This window comes from Carettochelys insculpta, chromosome 3 (assembly GCF_033958435.1).
Source record: "Carettochelys insculpta isolate YL-2023 chromosome 3, ASM3395843v1, whole genome shotgun sequence".
Taxonomy (NCBI): Eukaryota; Metazoa; Chordata; order Testudines; family Carettochelyidae; genus Carettochelys; species Carettochelys insculpta.
Window position 1 is genome coordinate 139,858,319 of NC_134139.1, and position 19,641 is coordinate 139,877,959.

Consider the following 19,641-nt stretch of genomic DNA (forward strand, 5'->3'; position numbering starts at 1 on the left):
TCTTCCACACGTTCACAATACCTGTGCTCCGAAATTGGCCATGACTGTATGTAGGTTTCCAGGGGGAGTTAACCTGTTGACCCTCACCAATAAAGGCTTGAATATCATGGGATCTGGCAACCTGAGAGATTGCAAGCCTGGCAGCACTGCATGGAAAGAGAACCAACGTGCAGCGATGCTTAAGCTGACATTTCCTCGCTGTGAGAGGAAGGGGGATTCTAACAGAAGGTTCACTAGGACACCTAGACTTGGACGTTTACTCCCATTCTCCGCTCCTCTTCCTGCTGAAATATTCTGAATTTGTTTACCTCCTGAGCCTACTGCAAACCCCATCTGTTAGGGGAGAGTTTGAGAAGGAGTCATCTGGAGATGTTGATTTTTATTGGGGCAGTTGAAGTAGGGAAAACTCAGTTCTCTGTCTTGGCAACTTCTCTGGGGAGAAGCACGGCATACTGTGGTGTACGTAGTGTCTATGACCTGATTGCAAAGTAACAGGGGCCAGTTTAAGGTTCAGCTCCGAAGAGCCCCGTGACTGGGTTATGTACAATACACGGTTTTTGGATGAGCTTTGTTCCATGAATAAAGAATTGGCCTGGGCTGAAATGGGATTTTCAAACACTTGCAATAAGTATTTGCAAAAATCAGTCAGCACCTTAAAAAAAAGGTACACGTTGGGTCTAATCCAGCAGACCTGCGCGTGAGTAACTCTACTCTTACTAGTAGCCTTGTTGAAACAAGCTGAACTGCTCTCGTGTGGAAAATGACATGTGAGCCTGTAGGACCAGGCCCTAGATTAGATTGTGACAACAGGGAGCGAGAGTTCAGGATGAGATGAAGTTGAATTTCTTTTTAAAAAATGTACAGATTGTGAGTCTGCCCTTAGTTCTTGTATGCCAACAGTCTGTTTCATGGACTGTGGCAAAGCAGTCATAACCCAGCTGCAAATGTCTCACAGAAAATGTCACTGCCTTATGGGAGCTCGTCTGTACTAACCCAGGGCCTGTGCTGCGTACTTGCAGGGGATTGCCATAGCAATGCTCCATGGGCTCAAGGTCCTTTATGGACCCCAAACCAGTTGAGAGGCTGAAAGTTGCTTATGTCAAGGCTGGGGTGAACTGAAGAATCAGGAAATCTGGTGAGACTCAGTTTTGCACCTCCCACTCCTCAGTAGCTTTGTTTCCACTCAGCCAAGCTTCTGTCTGACGGCCACCCAGCTCACCCGTGATAGGGCCGCCTAAGTACATAGATAAATCATAGTTGGCTAATTTGGATAAAAATCTGGTGTTTTTGATTTAGCTCAGATGCTGTGCTCCATATGTGGATATGTTCTTGTAAGTAGGAAGAGAGGAGATATTGAAATGGCTGTACATGAGGTAATGAGACCAGATCCTCCGCTGTGTGTATGTGCAAAGACTCATTAACTTGAATGGAACTACACTGGTTTACACCATTGCTTAGTAACTGACAGTGAATTAATATCTTGTTAGGTCCTTTTAAAGTTTCCTATAAAAAGCTTTTTTTACAGAAATCTAACCTGAATTCATATAAAAATTGGCTAAAAATTACATTCATATCAGCCATGTCAGCATGTTACTGTGTCCCGTACACATTGCGTCTTGGGACTTTCACAGGATTGTAAAGGGATCGTGCCAAGTCAAAAACGTAGCTCAAAATTTAGGCCATGTTAAACAAGCTGTTACAAAACCTAAAGCCAGTAAAAATGTTTCCGTTGTGTTTCATTTTATTTTTAATTCCACTGGAAGCAATTATTTTAAATAAATATCCTACCTCCAGAATTTGCTACCCTCATGTTGCATTACTTGAAAGGTGAAATCAGTGTATTCTAATTGTTGAAAGTCTGTTGATTCTTATTGTCAAGGCTGAAAGGAACTAGACACGAGCAAGCCAAATAAACTGAAAAACACAATGCCAGATTTGGCAACCTTTTCTTGTGTGGAATTGTAGTTTACTCCTCCAGTAATCCCATAGGTTTCAGTGTGTTAAGTCACATTTAGTCCTTTGCAAGCATTTCCACATAGGTTTAACTTTGCTATGGTGAAGAGCTCCATTGAGTAGTAAATTTAAACGTGTGAGTAATCATCGAATCAGTGATCTACTTAGTGGATATTGGAGAGGGTTGCAAAAACTGTCCCTCAGATACTAAAAAGGGTAGATTGGTACTTTTTTAAAATTTTAATCATCTGAGATGACACGAGTAGTGTAGGTAAGAAGAGTGTAATTTAAGAATATGATAGTGTAACCTGGCAGTATTCCATTAGGGATTTGTGTAGATTAGATGAAAAATGAAAGGCTTAATTTGAAATGATAAAAAATTAGGTGAATGTACCAAGTCCAGTGACTGAGTGGCTTGCCAGAGTCTGCAAGTGAGGCAGGTTAAAAATAATGCTTAATTATCGAATGCCTCTGTCTGTTTTCACAGCCGCACCATTAGTAAAATATAAAACATCAAAATTTCACTCTATGCAGTTGATAAGCATCAGAGGGGTAGCCATGTTAGTGTGTTAGTCTGTATCTGCAAGAACAATGAAGAGTCCTGTGTCACCTTAAACACTAACAGATGTTTTGGAGCATAAACTTTTGTGGACAAAGACCCAGACATGCATCTGACGCAGCAGGTCTTTGCCCACGAAAGCTTATGCTCCAAAACATGTTAGTCTATAAGGTGCCACAGGACTTCTTGATGTATGTAGTTTGTATGTGCTGCACTTGCCAGTCTCACTCTCTTAGTGCCAGTTGGGTTTGGCGTATAGAGAATGCATACGTCTGTGCAAAAGTAACATAGAATGACTGCACGAAGTTCATTCCAAGGGAAATAAAAATGATGTGTCAGGGCATACAGAACACAGAATTACTTCCTTTGTCATAGCTAAAACTAGTGGCATGGGAAAGAAATTTATACTGTGCTTATTTGCAGCTGACCAAGCAATTTATGAGACATGAAATATAGATTTATTTCTGGAGAGAAGAATGTGCTCCTGCTAAAATGTCATTAATTGCTTTGTTATTTAAGGAACAAATTATTATAGGCAATTGTTTCTTTCTTTTTTTTTCCAGTTGATATAATTTACCATAGATTTTTCTGTCAGAAAGAGAATGATGTACCTGCTAAGCAAATAAATTAACTGAAAGCAGCTGGTCTTTTGATTCTGTCTATATGGACAAATGTATATGAATTTATTAAAAAAGACCTAGGAACCATACCTTGTTTTGAAAAATTAAACTGGAATTGCTTGTATAAACTCAAGTCAAAGAGGCCAGTGTTGGAGCATTGCTCTGAAATTATTGCTGTGTTTTTGTGTTACTCAGTGCATGGTTTTATATTGCAGTTGCATATTGCCCTAACTCCCCAGTTGTGATCAGGGGCCCCATTGTGCTGAGTCCCATAAAGCCCAGGTGAAGACGAGTCCTTATCCGGCAAAGTTTGCAATCTCATGACAGATCCAATGGCTGGAAAGCTATTAATTTCAGGATCCCATTCATATTTACACTTCTGTTTTTAAAATCCTTTACAGCCTTGATATAAGCTCCTTCTTGAGCATGGTTTCTGTCTTCTGAGCTCTTCTCCTTCCACTTGTCTTATATCAGTCTCTTCACTGTGCCTTCTCAATCTTACCACCTTCCCCTCTGCATTTCCCATTAGTCCAAGTAACATTCCTGTGTCTCTCTGCCCTGTGGGTTCTCTGTCACATTTCAAATGTCATCATCTTAAACTATGGTTTCTTTTTCCCCCTTGCCTGTGTATATTTATTTTTTGCTTCCTCTGTTATTCGTCTGACAACTACCTGCTTTAATTCGTTCACCTCAGGGCCATTTTTAATTGAATGCCTGAAAGGTAAGTTCTGGTACCCTCAATAACGCAAATGGTACCTGCCGGGATAGTTCATTTTGTGCATACCTCTGCTGTTAACTCAGAGCTGAATTAAGTTAATTTGGGGCTCCAAGTCCTCATCACCCTACCCTATAGATATTGTCTCACCCTTCCTTGAGGCAGCTGCACATTTCAGGGTTAAAAATGACTAAGATGTCACATGCCTCATGTGATTATTTCTACAATTCATTTTGCTGACCTCATGTTCTCAAGAGGCTTTTTGTTCATGAGGGCTGGAAAAATACATATGTAAATGGAAGTATAACAGGGTGTCCTCACCTCTCACAGGTGCCCTCTGACTGCGTGCAGGTAGGTGCCTATGCCTGCAAACTGTCTGTTTATGGTGGGTCTTTGGTGATTCAGCCCTCCAGCCAAATAAACATGCATTCTGTTAATTAAAACAAAGCAAGCCCCTTCCAGAGTACAGGTTCAACAGGGCCTCTCTCAGTGCCTGCAAGAGTCTTTCAGTCTGTTCCTGCTCTGCCAAAGAGCGGTGCCTCAGGGCTCATTCCAGGGAGGCAACACCTTAACCCCCTCAGGGCCTTCCTGGCCTTGGCTCTTCAGCTAGGTCACTATACTTCAGTTCCTCTTCTGGAATCCCAGTGTGCAAGCTGGTTCCCCCAGTGGCTAACAGAGGCTTGTGGGGGACCCAGCTCTGCCCACTGGTCCAGTTCCCTGTCCAGAGACCCTGTTAATAGCAGCTCTCTACCCTTTAAATAATTGTGTTGCTGCTGTAATTTTCTGGGCCATATCCCTGTGCACTTTCTTCACCCTTGTCTCAGGGCCTTGTCCTGGCAGCCAGCACAGAGCACCATCTGCTCTCCCTCAGCTGTAGCAGCAGCTCTCCTTATACTAGCTTCTTGGCCCCTCATTGGCAGCTTCCAAAACAGCCTCTTTAGACAGCTCAGAGGCCCTCTCTACTGACTTTTTTTTCTGGGGCAGGACCACAAGGCCTCCAGCAGGGATCCTCAGGACCTAGTCCACCCCATCACAGGAAACTAAGATTCAAATTTCATCACATCACTCCAAGAACAGGATTGTTAGACAGTTATCAGTTTACCCCTTTGAAATTGCCCTCTCTACCAGTCTTTGGAGATATCGTAAGCATATGCTGATCATTAATCCTGAAAAGCATTTTGGGCAATAGTTTGGTTTAGGGACCTTCCTTTTATGTTTGGTATATTACAATAGACGCCTATATACATGTAGTATTTGGCCACCTTCTCTTCGTTGCTAATAGTGTATGAAATGAGGCACCTAAATATTTCTGAGGATCTAGTTCTAAGTGACTTATGAATATGACCACAATTGGCATGTGGAGAATTCACACTGGACTGGTTGTTCTTCTTCAAGTGATTGCTCATGTCCATTCCAAGTTGGGCGTGCACAGGCGTACGCATAGTTGCTGGAAGCTTTTTGCCCTATCCAGTGGCCATAGGGTTGGTACAGTGCCCCCTGAAATGGCGCCGATATGCCAACCAATACATGCACCACCTGACAGCTGCGCCCCCGCACCCCTCTGGCTCAGTGCCTTCCTGTTGCACTGCTGGTTGTTGGAGCTCTTGCTTTCTTTGCTCACTTCTTCAGCCAGTAGCCTATTGTAGTGTCAATAGTTCTTGAAGAAATTCAAATAGTTTTAGTACTTCATTGCTAGGATTAGTGTTTTAACTAATAGCCAAGGCGGGGCTTTCCATCCCCCTTGGCGCTGGGGAGTGCCTGGCTCCCCAGGCTTTAAGACTTATTCCAAATGTGGCAAACGTGTGCCCGAAAGGGATCCCCTGTTTGATTTGCTTGGGGGAAGGACACTTTTGTGTGATCACTGTCCAATTTGTAAGTCCTGTAAGCCCAGCACTTTGAAAGATAGGGCCCAACGCCCTTACAGTCTGTCTGTGGACCAAAGGGTCTTCACCAAATGCATGGTGGTAGTAGCAGCGCACCTATGCAGGCAAGGGGTGCAGCTGTTCCCGTATCTGGACGACTGGCTAGTCAAGGGTCATTCCAGGGAGCAGGTGGTTCAGCATGTACAGTTGATCTGTTTAAACCTTTTTGTAAGCCTCGGTCTCTTGATCAACAAGGCACCTGTTCGCCTCCCACCTCAATGTGAAATGTGAGACGTTTTTCTCCTACCGCCATCAAAGCCCCTGGTCCTGGGCAGACACCTTCAGTGTCCCCTGGTCAGGCAGGCTGATTGATGCATTCCTTCCAGTTCTGCTAGTTCACAGGCTCCTCCTCAAGATTCGCTTAGAAGGGGCATTGATCATCTTGGTGGTACTGGCACGGGCCCATCAGCACTAGTACCTGACCCTCCTGCATTTGTCGATCTGCAAGCTGATGACATGGCCTATCTGGCCAGACTTGCTGACACAGCAAGAGGGGAGCATGCAACATCCCAGTCTCCAGTTGCTGCACCTCAGAGTGTGGATGCTCCATGGCTGAGGTACCGGGAGCTGGCCTGTTCGGATCCCATAAAGAAAGTATTGTTAAATAGTAGAAAACCCTCCATGAGGGTGACTTACTTGGCTAAGTGGAAAAGGTTTTTGGTGTGGGTGTCTCACAGAGAGCTGTCTCCCTCACAAATCCCCATCCCATTGACTTTAGTCAGTCCCAAACCCGACAGCCCTTCCAATGTGGAATGGACATGAGCAATCACTCGAAGAAGAAAAGACAGATACCCGTTCTGTAACTGGACAGTAACAGAGAGGGAGCCGTGCTAGTCTGTATACTATCAAAACAAAAAAGCAGTAAAGTAGCACTTTAAAGACTAACAAAATAATTTATTAGGTGAGCGTTCATGGGACAGATCTGTCCCACGAAAGCTCACCTAGTAAATTATTTTGTTAGTCTTTAAAGTGCTACTTGGCTGCTTTTTTTTGTTGTGTAACTGGTGTTCTTCGAGATGTGTTACTCATGTCTGTTCCAAAACCCTCTCACCCTCCCCACTGTCAGCCTAGCCGGTTAGAAGGAACTGAGCCCAGGGGCAGGGGCAGGGGTCGGTCAGTCGGTGCATATATTGGTCACCAGATTGATGCCACTCTGTGGTGCCCTGCACGGACCATGTGACTACTGGCTTGGGCAAAACGCTTGTGGCAACTGGGCATGTGCCTACGCACATCCAACTTGGAATGGACATGAGCAACACAACTCGAAGAACACCAGTTACAGAACAGGTAACTGTCTTTTCTGGATTCTAGTTGCATTCCAAAGGAAGGGATTAGGAATCATGCATTTTACCTTATTTTTAGTTTTCTAATGGTGAATTTAATTCCAGTCAGAGAGGGCTGTATTTTTGGAGGCATTCACACAAATAGAAATGGTCTTGAGAATAGAAAGTTGACAGGTGGGCAGCTGTTCTCTGCTTGTTCTTAGGTCTGCGTGATGAAGCTTTCTCAGTTGGTATCCACAGCCCAAGTAAGATTGTTGAATTACTGGTGACCACATCAGTTATGTTTCCATTGATGGGGAAGAGAGTAGTTTGTGTCTTTTGCATATGTATGTGGGTGGTTTATGGAATGGGTCAAGCTTTAGAGAGAGAATTTGTAAAAATGAGATTAGGAAGTAGTGAATGAGTAGATGGAGTAAATTACATGAGAGTATCGGAGATGTCCATGAAGGGAATTGCCTGAGTGAGGAGCATCTAAAACAGACATGGGAAGCAGAAGGAAATAATTTCAAAGAGCTTCAGACGTTTGAAAAGAAAATCTATACAGCACCATGGGTTTTTTACCTTCCCTGTTTTGGTTTAATTGTTGTGTAGGTTGTTCATTCTTTCCCTCTCCTTACTGAGAATATGGCAAAGCGAGTCCTTATGGCAGGGTTGAGACAATTTTAATGGGTAGGCCACTTCAAGATTTTGATAAGTGGTCAAGGGACACACTTTTCTTTGGAAAGGGTGTGGGGTCTGGGACTGAGTTTGGGTGCAGAAGCTCAGAGGATTGGGGTGCAGGAGAGGGTGTGGGGACTTGGGGGGAGTTTGAGTGAAAGAGGGGTTGTGACCTGAGGGCAGGGAATTGAGGTGCAGGTGTGAGAGTGGTTTGTGACCTGAGGTACGGGGGAAGGAGGGTATACAGGGTCTGCAAAGGGTGTGGGTGAAGGAGAGGATTCTGACCTGTAGGAGCGCATGTGGGCTCTTGGAGGGGGTTGTGACCTTGGGCAGGGGTGCAGAAGGCAGTGCAGGGATTCGGGTTGTGTCTGGGGCCAGGGGTTTGGGGTTCAGGGTCTGGGAGGGAAACACTGGAGTGCCAAAAGCAGGTTCTGGATGGGAGGCACTTATCAAGTAAGGAATCTGGCCAGCAGCCCAGCAGGTCCCTTGGCCAGGCTTCCTGCCTGCCCTGCCCCGCCCCGGCATGCCTCTCAGTGCTGGGTGGTTGGGGCCTGTGCGTCTGAGTGCAGCAAGGGAGAAGATGAGGCTTTGTGTGCTGCCTGCCCTGCAAACAGGAAGCTCCTATTGGCCAGTTGCAGGCCAATGGGAGCTATGAGATTGTGCTGGGGGTGAGGCAGCTGACGATGCCTCTTTGGCTCCCCCCTGCTCTCAACTGGTGGTGGTGCTCAGAGATATACAGGCCCTTGCAGCTAGCTACTCTGAGCAATGTGCAGTGGCGGGACAGACAAGCCTGGCTGAGGCTCCTGCTGGGCTGCAGGCTGGATCAGGCTCACGGGATATATTTTGCCGGGCCCTGCCTTATGTCTTGAGAGTACTTTCCCAAAATCTACTCTCTCTGTGTGTCTTGCAATACACGTGTACTGTTCCTTTTGGCTGAACTCCCAGTCCAAAACACGCCTCCTCATACTGTTTTCAGTTGTGTTGGCAAATGAGTTTATTTTGATGCTGTATCATTTCCATCATCTTGTATATTTCAGTTATTGCAGTTTATCTATTTTTAACCTGTTAAGAGATTGAGGAAGTTAGATCCTTGTCATAACTTAAATCTTTGGAAATGAGTCTGCAGGCATTGCTCTGTTCCTGCAGGTTGCACACTTTCAGGAGGGTTCCTTCCTGTTGCTCGAGGTGATAATTCTGTCACTCATACCCAGAAAAGAAGTAACCTCCTTTGACTTGCCTTGTAGTACTCCAGTAAAGCCATTTAAGCAGCATTTTCTTTTTTTGATGACGTCATCATCTCAACGCAGTGGAGTGGAAGGTTCTCTCTCTTTCTCTCTCTCTCTGTGTGCGCGTGTTGCAGCACCTTTTCTGTTTAACAGTTTTCCTGATTTTATTCTGAGCTCCAGGGTCTGCTGTTTGCCTCTCTTCCTCCTCCCCACATGCTCCATTTCACTCACATCTAGTTGAATCCCTTCTGATGATTTGATACATCCCAGTGGTGCATGTTGGGGAAGAAAACAAAGCTTGGTTATGGCACAGCTTTATTGTATTTTGGGGTTGGGAATGGGCTGGATACACTCTAGACCAGTGTTTCCCAAAGTGTGGTCCATGGCCCAGTACTGGTCCTTGGGGAAAAAAAATACCGGACCTGAGAAAATAAACAAATTATCGCTAGGTACTATTATCATTGTGATTGAGTAATGAGCAGTGAACATTTAGTCATTTTATAAGTATTTATATTTTTAGGATGCAAAAAAAGGTACTGAAAAAGAAAAACGGGTCCCGGATCCCAGCTCCATAAGGTTTGGGAGGCCTTGCTCTAGCCAGCAGCTCTTACACCAGTATTGATGTATGAGCTCTCTTGTTGTAGGTCTTAATTTCATTATCCCATCTTGCAGTCGCAGCTGGGTAAAATGAGGCCATGTTAGTCTGGGACACCAAGAAAAGAAATTATTTTAAATTGTAGACTGAGCTCCAACTGAACATTAGAATTTCATGTATGCATTTGTAAGTGTCTTCCTCTGTGAAACCTAAGCATAACTAGACGTCTGAATAGCTTGGTTGTAAGGCTAAAGAGAGAAACATGGCACCCTGAATGGAAGCCAAAATTGCCAATTGCATTGAAACCATAGGTGATGCGTCTGGTAAGATTCCTTTTTTTGTTGTTGCTGCTGCTGCTGTAATAAAAGGTATGAATCCTAAGGTCTAGATACTTGTGTACATAAAGCAAGAGACCGTGCACATGTTTTTTGGAGATGGGGTACAGGGTGGGATAAGATAAAAAGCTTTTTATCACTGTGAGTTTGTGATCACAAGCAGCAAAGCAGAGGGTGAGTATGTGAATCATCCCAAATAAGTGCCTGTAAAAATCTTTCACCTTAGTGTGTATTCTCTGTGTAACAATTAATTTGTGAGGGAAAATGGAGTTCTGTATTTTACTGGAACTGGTTTTTGTTTTGTTTTGTTTTGTTTTTTAAATCCTTTACCTCTAAACCCACATTCCTTTAGTAGTAGGGGTTTAACTTCACATAGCTCAGAGGAAGACAAAACAAGGAACATAGGAATTGCTATATTGAGTCTATCTCCAAGTGCAGCTCCACTGCCAGACTAGCTTAGCCGCCAGTCCCTATGGGGAGAGAGAGGGAGTACCATGATTCCAGCACCACTCATCCCCCAGACCAGCTGCTCTCCAAACCTTTTCAGCCCCCTGTTCACCTCCTTCTCCAGGTCCAGCTACACTCTGCCCTCTGCTCTGCCTTGATTCCTTCTCTGCCCGTCCCCAGTTCTGCCTCAACTCCATGGGCATAACGTGTGGAAAGGTTTCTGTGATGGTAGCGGGGACATGACAGGGAGAAGTTTGAGCACCACTGCAAGGTTCTCCCTGTTAGAGGTCAGCGTGACATGCTTCAGAGAAAGTGAGCAAGAACCCCACAGTTGGAAAGTGTGATATAGTCAAACCCAGCTAGTAACTATTAGCTGTTTCTAAAATTTACTTAAAATGGCTTTTCCACTCATTGCAGTGTGTCACAGATTTAAATTCAATATGTATGGCTAATCCAGGGCTAGAAATTGATACTGTTGGAAAGGAAGGCTTCCTGTCTTTCTACTGTATAAATTCTACAGTACTTCCATTTCATAGTGTAAAACTCTATTTTCAAGCTCCAGTGGGTCATAAAACGTTAAGCCTAAAGCTTGTCATTGTTCCAGGACTGGATATTGCCCTTCTTGAGTTTCAGAACACATGTAGTTTTTAGAGAAAAGAAACATACCTAAAAGTTAATTTATTATCATGGGCGTGATGGAAATCCGTATCCCACAGAAAAGCATGGAATTTGCCTTACAAGGTTAGGGTTGGAAGAAGCCTCAGGAGGTCGTCTAGTCCAACCCCCTGCTCAAAGCAGAACCAACCCCAACTAAATCATTCCAGCCAGGTCTTTGTCAAGCCTGACCTTAAAACCCACTAAGGATGGAGATTCTCCCACCTCCCTAGGTAACCCCTTCAAGTGTTTCACCACTTTCCTAGTGAGGTACTTTTTCCTGATACTCAACCTATTCCTCAACCCACTGCAACATGAAATGATGGTTTGCTCTGTTATCACTGAGAATAGCCTGGCTCTATCCTCTCTGGAACTCCCTTCAGGTAATTGAAGGCTGCTCTCAAATCCCCACTCATTCATCTCTTCTGCACATTAAATAAGCCCAGTTTCCCTCGGTTTCTCCACATAAGTCATGTACCTCAAATCCCTCATTATTTTCATTGGTCTCCACTGGACTGTTTTATCCACATCTTCCTGTAGTGGAGAGTCCAAAACTGGATATAGTACTCCGGATGCAGCCTCATCAGTGCCAAATAGAGGGGAATAATCACTTCCTTAGAACTGCTGGCAGTGCTGCTACTAATGCAGCCCAATATGCCATTAACTCCTTGGCAACAAAGACACACTGGTGACTAATACCCAACTTCTCATCTACTGTAATCGCCAGTGCTTTTTTGCAGAACTGTTGCTTAGCCAATCAGTTCCCAGTCTGTGGCAGTGCATGGAATTCTTCCCTCCAAAGTGCAAGACTCTGCATCTGTCCTTGCTGAACCTTGTCATATTTCTTTTGGCCCAGTCCTCCAATTTGTCTAAGTCATTCTGGACCCTATCCCTATACTGCAACATATCTTCCTCTACACCCAGCTTAATGTGATCTGTGAACTTGCTGAGGGTCCAATCCATCTCGTCATCCAGCTTATTAATAGATATGTTGAAAAAAACCAACCCCTGGCGCGCACAGCTTGAAATGATGTCAGCTAGACATTGAGCTGATGATCTCTACATGTCGAGCTCAACAGTCTAGCCAGCTTTTTCTCCACCTTAAAGTCCATTTGTCCAAGCCATACTTTATTTTGCTGACAGAAAAACTGCAGGGGACTGTGTCATAAGCTTTGCTAAAGTAAAGGTATATAATATTCACCTTTTGCACTGTATCCACAGAGCCAGTTATCTCATCACAGAAGACAATTAGGTTGGTCAGACGTGACTTGCTCTTGATGACTCCATGTTGACTGTTCCTTCTCACCTTCCTCTCTACAAAGTTTTTCAGAATGGATTCCTTGAGAACCTCTTCCATGACTTTTTTTCAGGGACTGAGGTGAGGCTTGACCTCATGTATTTTCCTGGACTTTCCTACTCTTTTCTAAAGATGGGCATTATATTTGCCTTTTCCCAGTCATCTGGGACGTCTCCCAGTTGCCATGAGTTTTCAAAGCTAATTCCCAAAGGCTCTGTAATCTCATAACTTGTCTGTCTGAGCACCCTCAGATGCAGTAGATCCAGCCCCAAAAACTTGTGCTTGTCCAGCTTTTCAAATAGTTCTTATTTTGTTCTTTCACAATTGATGGCTACTCCCCTTCTTCCCATACTGCGCTGCCTAGTGCAGCATCCTGAGAGCTGACCTTGCTTTTGAAGACCCACCCTCGCACCTCCCCCCACCAAACACACAAAAAAAACCAAAAAACCCACATTGAATACGTCAGCTTTTTCCACATCGTCTGTTACTAGGGTGCCTTGCCCATTCAGTATGGCTCCCGTGTGGGGAATGCACATTCCCTGATCATTTTCTCATTGCTAACGTACCTGTAGAAACGCTTCTTCTTATCCTTCACGTCATTTGCTAGCTGCAACTCCAATTGTGCTTTGGATTTCCTGATAGTATCCCTTCATACCCTTCCTACTTCTCTGTCCAAGTTTCTGCTTCTTGTAAACTTCCTTTTTGTGTTACGCCAAGCTGGTTGCCTGCCATATTTGCTATTCTTTTTACAGAGATTCTTAAGTTTTTACATTTTTGCTAAGTCTACACTTGAGAGTTTTGTGCACATTACAATGTTGTTCTCTCAACAGTTAATCATCAGAACATGGCACTGTTGTTGACAGCATTCTGCCATGGCCCCAGGAGACTGAACGCCTGTCTCTCAAGAGAGGGAGAATTTGTTGACGGAAAACAAGCGTGGACATTTAGGGAGTCCCTCTGTCAACAGACAGGGCTTTCAGGACACTGGGTAGCCCTGTCTCCTGTATTTCCAATTGGCCATTCTGTCGAGAGAGTGGCCAGGCAGTCTGGCTCCTCTCTGTCCACAGAGCAGGTCGACAGAGCGATCTGCTTTTGTGTGTGGCCTCAGTCTGTCAACAGAAGTTTTGTCAGCAGATCTCTTCAGACAGTAACTTCTTTCCAGAGATTGCTGTAGTGTAGACGTAGCCTTTGTGAAAAATATAAATGATATTAAATATTAACAACATTTTACTGAAAGTGCCAGTGTCACTTACACGGTGTATACAGCCTCTCCCTCTTGTGGTTGAGTTTTGAATGCACTTTAAATTTACAGTGGAACTCCATTTATGTGAACAAATTGGGACTAGAGCCAGATCAGATAATCAATGATTGGGATAAACAGAAGAATTGACAGAGAGCTTTCTGTTTTGTTATTTTCAAATGAGAGGATGAGGCCCAGGCAGACTGCCCAGCATGGTGGGACTTAGGTGGACATCTGGAGCCCCCGTTGCTGAGGGCTAACCATCTGAGCCCTAGAGCTGTCAGCTGTGGGCAACCGGTAATTTGGTTAATACCAAGAACAGGATAAGGGAGGCTCGCAGTAAGGCGGTTCTCTTAGATATATCATCAGGGCAGGCCTTGCAAGAGGTATAAAGACTGCGTGAAGGCCAACATTGCTCATGCTGGTTTAAAACCAGATCAGCCAGCTAGAGCAGCATGCAAAAGACCAAACAGGCTGGCATGCTCTCAAATGACACGTGTGTGACAACTTTGAAGAGCAGCGATACGTACGCCTCATTGATGCTCGTAAGAGGAAGAAAGCAACAGCAGCAGCCACACCAACAGAGCCAGGATAATTCCCTTACCTCCACTGTGAACGCCCATGCCGTTCAAAGCTTGGACGACTCAGCCACATGCAAGTCCACAACTGATGAGCTTGTGCAAGCTTAAGACATCATCGTCAGACACGACGGACTATCTGTCTGTCTATAGATATAGATAGATATCAGTAAAACTTTGTGTTTGTTTGATACCTATATATTTTGTGGCTAGGGAAGTGGGAGATTTCAAGCATTTCATTTTGATTGGGAGAATGTGCACATTAGGGAAGATTATCAAAGAACTTTTTGGGTTTTCATCCTGGAAAACTAGGATCCCTGATCTTCAGTCAGAATTCTGTAGGGCTGGGTCACATTGTGCTATGCACTTGATGAAACAATAATGATAGAGATGCCACAAGGAGCTTACAGGCTAATTTACATGTTTCAAGTTGCAATTCTCATAAGGGTCTCAGGATGTTAAAACATCGCTCAACCTGTCTTAGTCCAGTAAATGGTGGGCCAGAGGTGGTTCACAAGGATCAGCCCCTGGTGGGTTGCCAGATGCTTTGTTTACCTGTGTGGGTTCGGATATGGTTGCTCACAGTTCCCGTTGGCCATGGTTTACCATTCCTAGCCAGTGGGAACTGTGGGAAGCTGCACAGACAGCTCTAAAAGACTGTTTGAAGCACGCTATAGACAACAGTTTACGCACGTCTGATGAGTTCCAGTAAGAACGAAACCGGTCACGTGCTAACGTGGTTTCATCAGGACCTTATTCTAATAAATATAGTCCACCCCGATTGGGTCATGCTTACAGTTCACTCGCTTGTGAACGTAGCACACATGGCCAACAGTTGTTGGCCCAATTATCCGGGGAAAGCGATCAAGTCAACTGATCTACTGTTAAGAAAAAAAAAGTCCTTTATTCTTCTCAAAGCACAGAATACCTTTGCTCTCCCTCACCACAAATATATAGATACAATCTCTTATCAGAATCTCATGCCTAAGGAAAAGGAATAATCAGCCTTGGAGCAGTGTATGGTTTAAGCCCGATGCCCTAGGGGAGGGATAGCTCAGTGGTTTGAACATTGGCCTTACTAAGCCCAGGGTTGCGATCTCAATCCTTGAGAGGGCCATTTAGGGATCTGAGGCAAATAAATTAAAAAACAAATCTGCTGTGAGTGCAGGGGCCTGGACTCAGTGACCTCTGAAGGTCCCCTCCAACTCTGAGATAGGTTTTTCCCCATAATTATATAAGCTCTAATAATTAAGTACTGGAATCAGGAGCCTTGTGCAGTTGCAAAGTAAACTACCTGAGCTTTTCAGTGGGACATAAACAGCAGCAACATTTATTCCTAGCCCTTGATAGTGATAAAATAGCAGACTTTACAGTTCAGGAATGTTTTATGGAAAAACTGTTTTAAGTGACTTTTAGCAATTGTAACATTTTTAGAAGTTACCATTTTATATCATTCTGAGACATGTGCTGTTAGACCTCCTAAATTATAGGTGGAAGGTCAGAAAAAGAGTGATTATTAAACTATGGAAAATTCTCCAAAATATTCTTTAGACTATAAGCCTGTGAAATGTTGCATATGCATAATAGGTAGTGACATGATATGGTGTAAAGGCTTTATTGGCACACTTTCAAATGACCTGCATAATTCATTTGAAAGTATGCTGCTTATGAGTAAGGCTAAGATTTAGTGAACAACTTGAGATTCGTGGATGATAGAGTTATCATTGAGGAATATGAGGGAAAGCTAGCAAAAACGGTGCAGGTGCTAAATGAGAAAGGGAAGTGGTACGGACTGATTATGAGCATCAATAAAACAAAAACAATGGTAATGGGAAATAGTGAAATAGGAAGGAAGATCAGTGTAGATGGGATTGAACTACAGAATGTAGAGATGTTCACGTATCTGGGGAGCAACATAAGCTGCGTCTACACGTGCACGCTACTTCGAAGTAGCGGCACCAACTTCGAAATAGCGCCCGTCGCGTCTACACGCGTCGGGCGCTATTTCGAAGTTAACTTTGACGTTAGGCGGCGAGACGTCGAAGTCGCTAACCTCATGAGGAGATAGGAATAGCGCCCTACTTCGACGTTCAACGTCGAAATAGGGACCGTGTAGACGATCCGCGTCCCGCAACGTCGAAATTGCTGGGTCCTCCATGGTGGCCATCAGCTGGGGGGTTGAGAGATGCTCTCTCTCCAGCCCCTGCAGGGCTCTATGGTCACCATGGGCAGCAGCCCTTAGCCCAGGGCTTCTGGCTGCTTCTGCGGCAGCTGGGGATCTATGCTGCAGGCACAGGGTCTGCAACCAGTTGTCAGCTCTGTGTATCTTGTGTTGTTTAGTGCAACTGTGTCTGGGAGGGGCCCTTTAAGGGAGCAGCTTGCTGTTGAGTCCGCCCTGTGACCCTGTCTGCAGCTGTGCCTGGCATCCCTATTTCGATGTGTGCTACTTTGACGTGTAGACGTTCCCTCACTGCGCCTGTTTCGATGTTGGGCTGAGCAACGTCGAAGTTGAACATCGACGTTGCCGGCCCTGGAGGACGTGTAGACGTTATTCATCGAAATAGACTATTTCGATGTCGCAACATCGAAATAAGCTATTTCGATGTTGGCTGCACGTGTAGACGTAGCCATAATGTGTGATGTAGACAGTAAGAAGGAAATAGCAACCAGAACAGCGAAAGCAAGAGCATGTTTGAAGGCGGTGGATAAGATCTGGAAAAGCAAAGCGATTAGCTTAGGAACAAAGCTGAACGACTTGAAAATGTGTGTATTCGGCAGCATGTTGCTCAGATGTGAGACATGGGTGATGATAAAAGATTCGAAGAGAAGAAAATTGGTGTTTGAGAGGAGTTGTTGTAAAAAGATCCTGAGAATAGGATGGATGCAGAAGGTCACCAAAGAAGAGTTATGTAGGAAGATACAGCCAAAAGAGAACCTACTGCAGAAAGTTATACAAGAGAAGTTACAGCTATTCAGGCATATCTACACAATGAATGATGAACAAAACATCAACACCCTGTTAGTCAGCATAATGGACGGTTTGAATAGGAGAGACAGACCCCACAGAGAATGGATAGATGATATAGTAGATTGGTGCAGAGCTAGTCTACAAAAACTAAGCCACTCCACACTGGACCGGGAAAGATGGAAGGACATAGTGAGGGAGGCATCAGACACCAACGGGCGCTGAGCCCACAGTTGTTCATGATGGTGGCTTTTAGTAAAAAGCATGGTCAGGTCATGGGGCAGTAAACAAAAATTCACAGCCATGTGACCTACCCCTCACTAAATCTTATCTGCTCTAGAGCCCTGGAGTGCTGCTGCTGCTCTGAGAATGGGGGGATTCCATGGTGCCACTGCTGCTCCAGGAATGCTGGTCTGGGGCCACCCCAGGATGGCCTCTCGGGCCAGTGGCCCCTGTCATGTCTGGGGTCTCACCAGCAGCTGCCCCAGATATCCCTGGTTTAGCCGTATCAGCCTCTGCAGCTGGGGAAATTTTGGAGATTGTGGAAAGTCAAGGAGTCTGTGACAGACTAACTGCTTTACTTATGGGTGATATGGTCACCTATACTGATACTATTAAAGCCTTTATACCACACCACACCATCAGCTGATATCTGAGTAGGAATATGTGCTGTATGAAATCTGAATTCTCCCTGTGTTATCAGCTGTTACTTAGGTATGACCAAAGCTTTGCCATTCCTGTCTATCCTGGACTGCTTTTACCATGTCCTTAAGTCCCATCAACTTTCCCTCTCTGAGCACTCAAGTTTGACACAATGACTCATTCAGTTAGCCTCTTGTGAGTGTTTACCCAGGGGCCCAATGACACAGCTGGACACATCCCAGATATTTTTGGACAGCTTTGAAGGTAAGGAGTTTTTGAAGTCTGACAAATCACAGTATTTTTAATGAATGCAACATACAGGTCAACCTTATTGGTTTTGGAGTTTCTTGTCAGCTGAAGAACACTGCTGAGATTTGCACAACAGTATTGAATCCCCAGAATGGTTGAGAGGTGTAGAAATGAGGCGAAGAGGGCTGAATGGCTTTTTCAATGTTTTTGAACCTCTGATTTAGATGCATAAATATTTTCCCTTCTCCCCTCCATCTTTTTGTTTGTTTGTTTTGTTAAAAGTGACATTTTTATGAGAAAATTGTTTAAGATATTTAGAGGAGCAAATGTTCTCTGTGTAGCATAATGGGCTCTTCAGGGATAAAAAACTAATTATTGCCAATAGGTAATTACCACGTAGCCGTAGTTTGGTCAGTTTTCTGAATTGTAGCAGTGGTGTTGCCACAGTCTTTTAATTAGCTTTCTCTTGTGGGAAATCTGTATGTCTGACGTAGACCTATGATAGCCATCAACCTTACCTTCTGAAGGGGGGGTACAGCAGCCTTTGGAACTGAAAATGGAGATTTTACATAGTGTAGCTCCCTCAGGCGCAGGAACAAGCAGACAGCATGCAAAATGATAACAGATCTTCTGTTTGATTGTGTCACACATTTGTATTGAGGTAATATTGTGAGGCCTCAACTGTGACTGGGGCCTTTAACAGTACAAACACAGAGTCCCTGCCCCCAAGATCTTGTAATCAAAAGAGTGGGAGAAAGGGGGTATGATTTCCCTTTTAGAGATGGAAAAGAGTTAACATCTGAGAAAATGTGAGAGTGTTGGTCAGCAGGCAGTGAAGCTTTGGTTATATACTGCTAAGGTTATTTACAAGTTAACTTTTGCTTTTCTTATCAAGATATCTGCAAGCTCTGTCAAAGAGCACATCTTGAGCCAGGTTTTTATGTGATGGGAGAGAGACATCCCCCATAATAATAGTAGATGCCTACATATAAGTAGCTATGAAGTGAACAGAGCAATATGTGGCACTTTCTTTGATGTTGCTTTTGAAGGAGAGTCCTGTCATCCTTCCCATTTATCTCTCTCCGTTACTGTCCTCTCCCAACATGTACAAGCCTTCGTTGTAGAGCACTTCTCAATGTTAGGTCAGATCAGTAACTACTGAGAGTGATTTAAGCGGGTATATGTTTCACCTTCACGTTTTTTTTCTTTCAATAGCTGTATGTCTGCAGCAGGTGTAAGGCTAGTATTGGTTTTGGTGCAATGCAAGTATTCAGTAAAGAAGTGATGGCAGCCTGACCTCATTTTAAAAAATACAGCTTGGATTTTTCCAAAAAGAATAAGCAGATTGAGGAAATGGGCCTTGAGCCAGGCTATGTAATAACTTATCCTAACACCGCATCTATCAAACGTCCAAACTGATTTAAAAGGCTGTGTGAGGCGTTTTGTGGTTTGTTGAGAGTGGCCCTTTAAAAAAAAAAAGAGTTTGTGTACAGAACTAGCAAAGAGCTCCATTCCATCAGAAAGTAGGTCAGTCAGTGACCTCCCAGTAGTATGAAGCAGCAGTTTATAGTGTAACTGACAGCTCAGCAGCAGTAAACCTCACTGTCTCCAGGAAGCTTGTCATGACAAATGTAAACACATTATATCCTACATTCCTCTTATTTATTTATTTTCATTGCCACACTAGAAGCCACAAACTGTTGC

The 19,641-nt window shown here is 44.2% G+C and overlaps 1 protein-coding gene across 6 annotated transcripts in view; it reads left to right on the top strand.

Annotated features, from left to right (window-relative positions):
* Window positions 1-19,641, top strand: part of BACH2 (BACH transcriptional regulator 2) — a 306,097-nt gene that overhangs the window by 107,787 nt on the left and 178,669 nt on the right. The window lies entirely within an intron of this gene.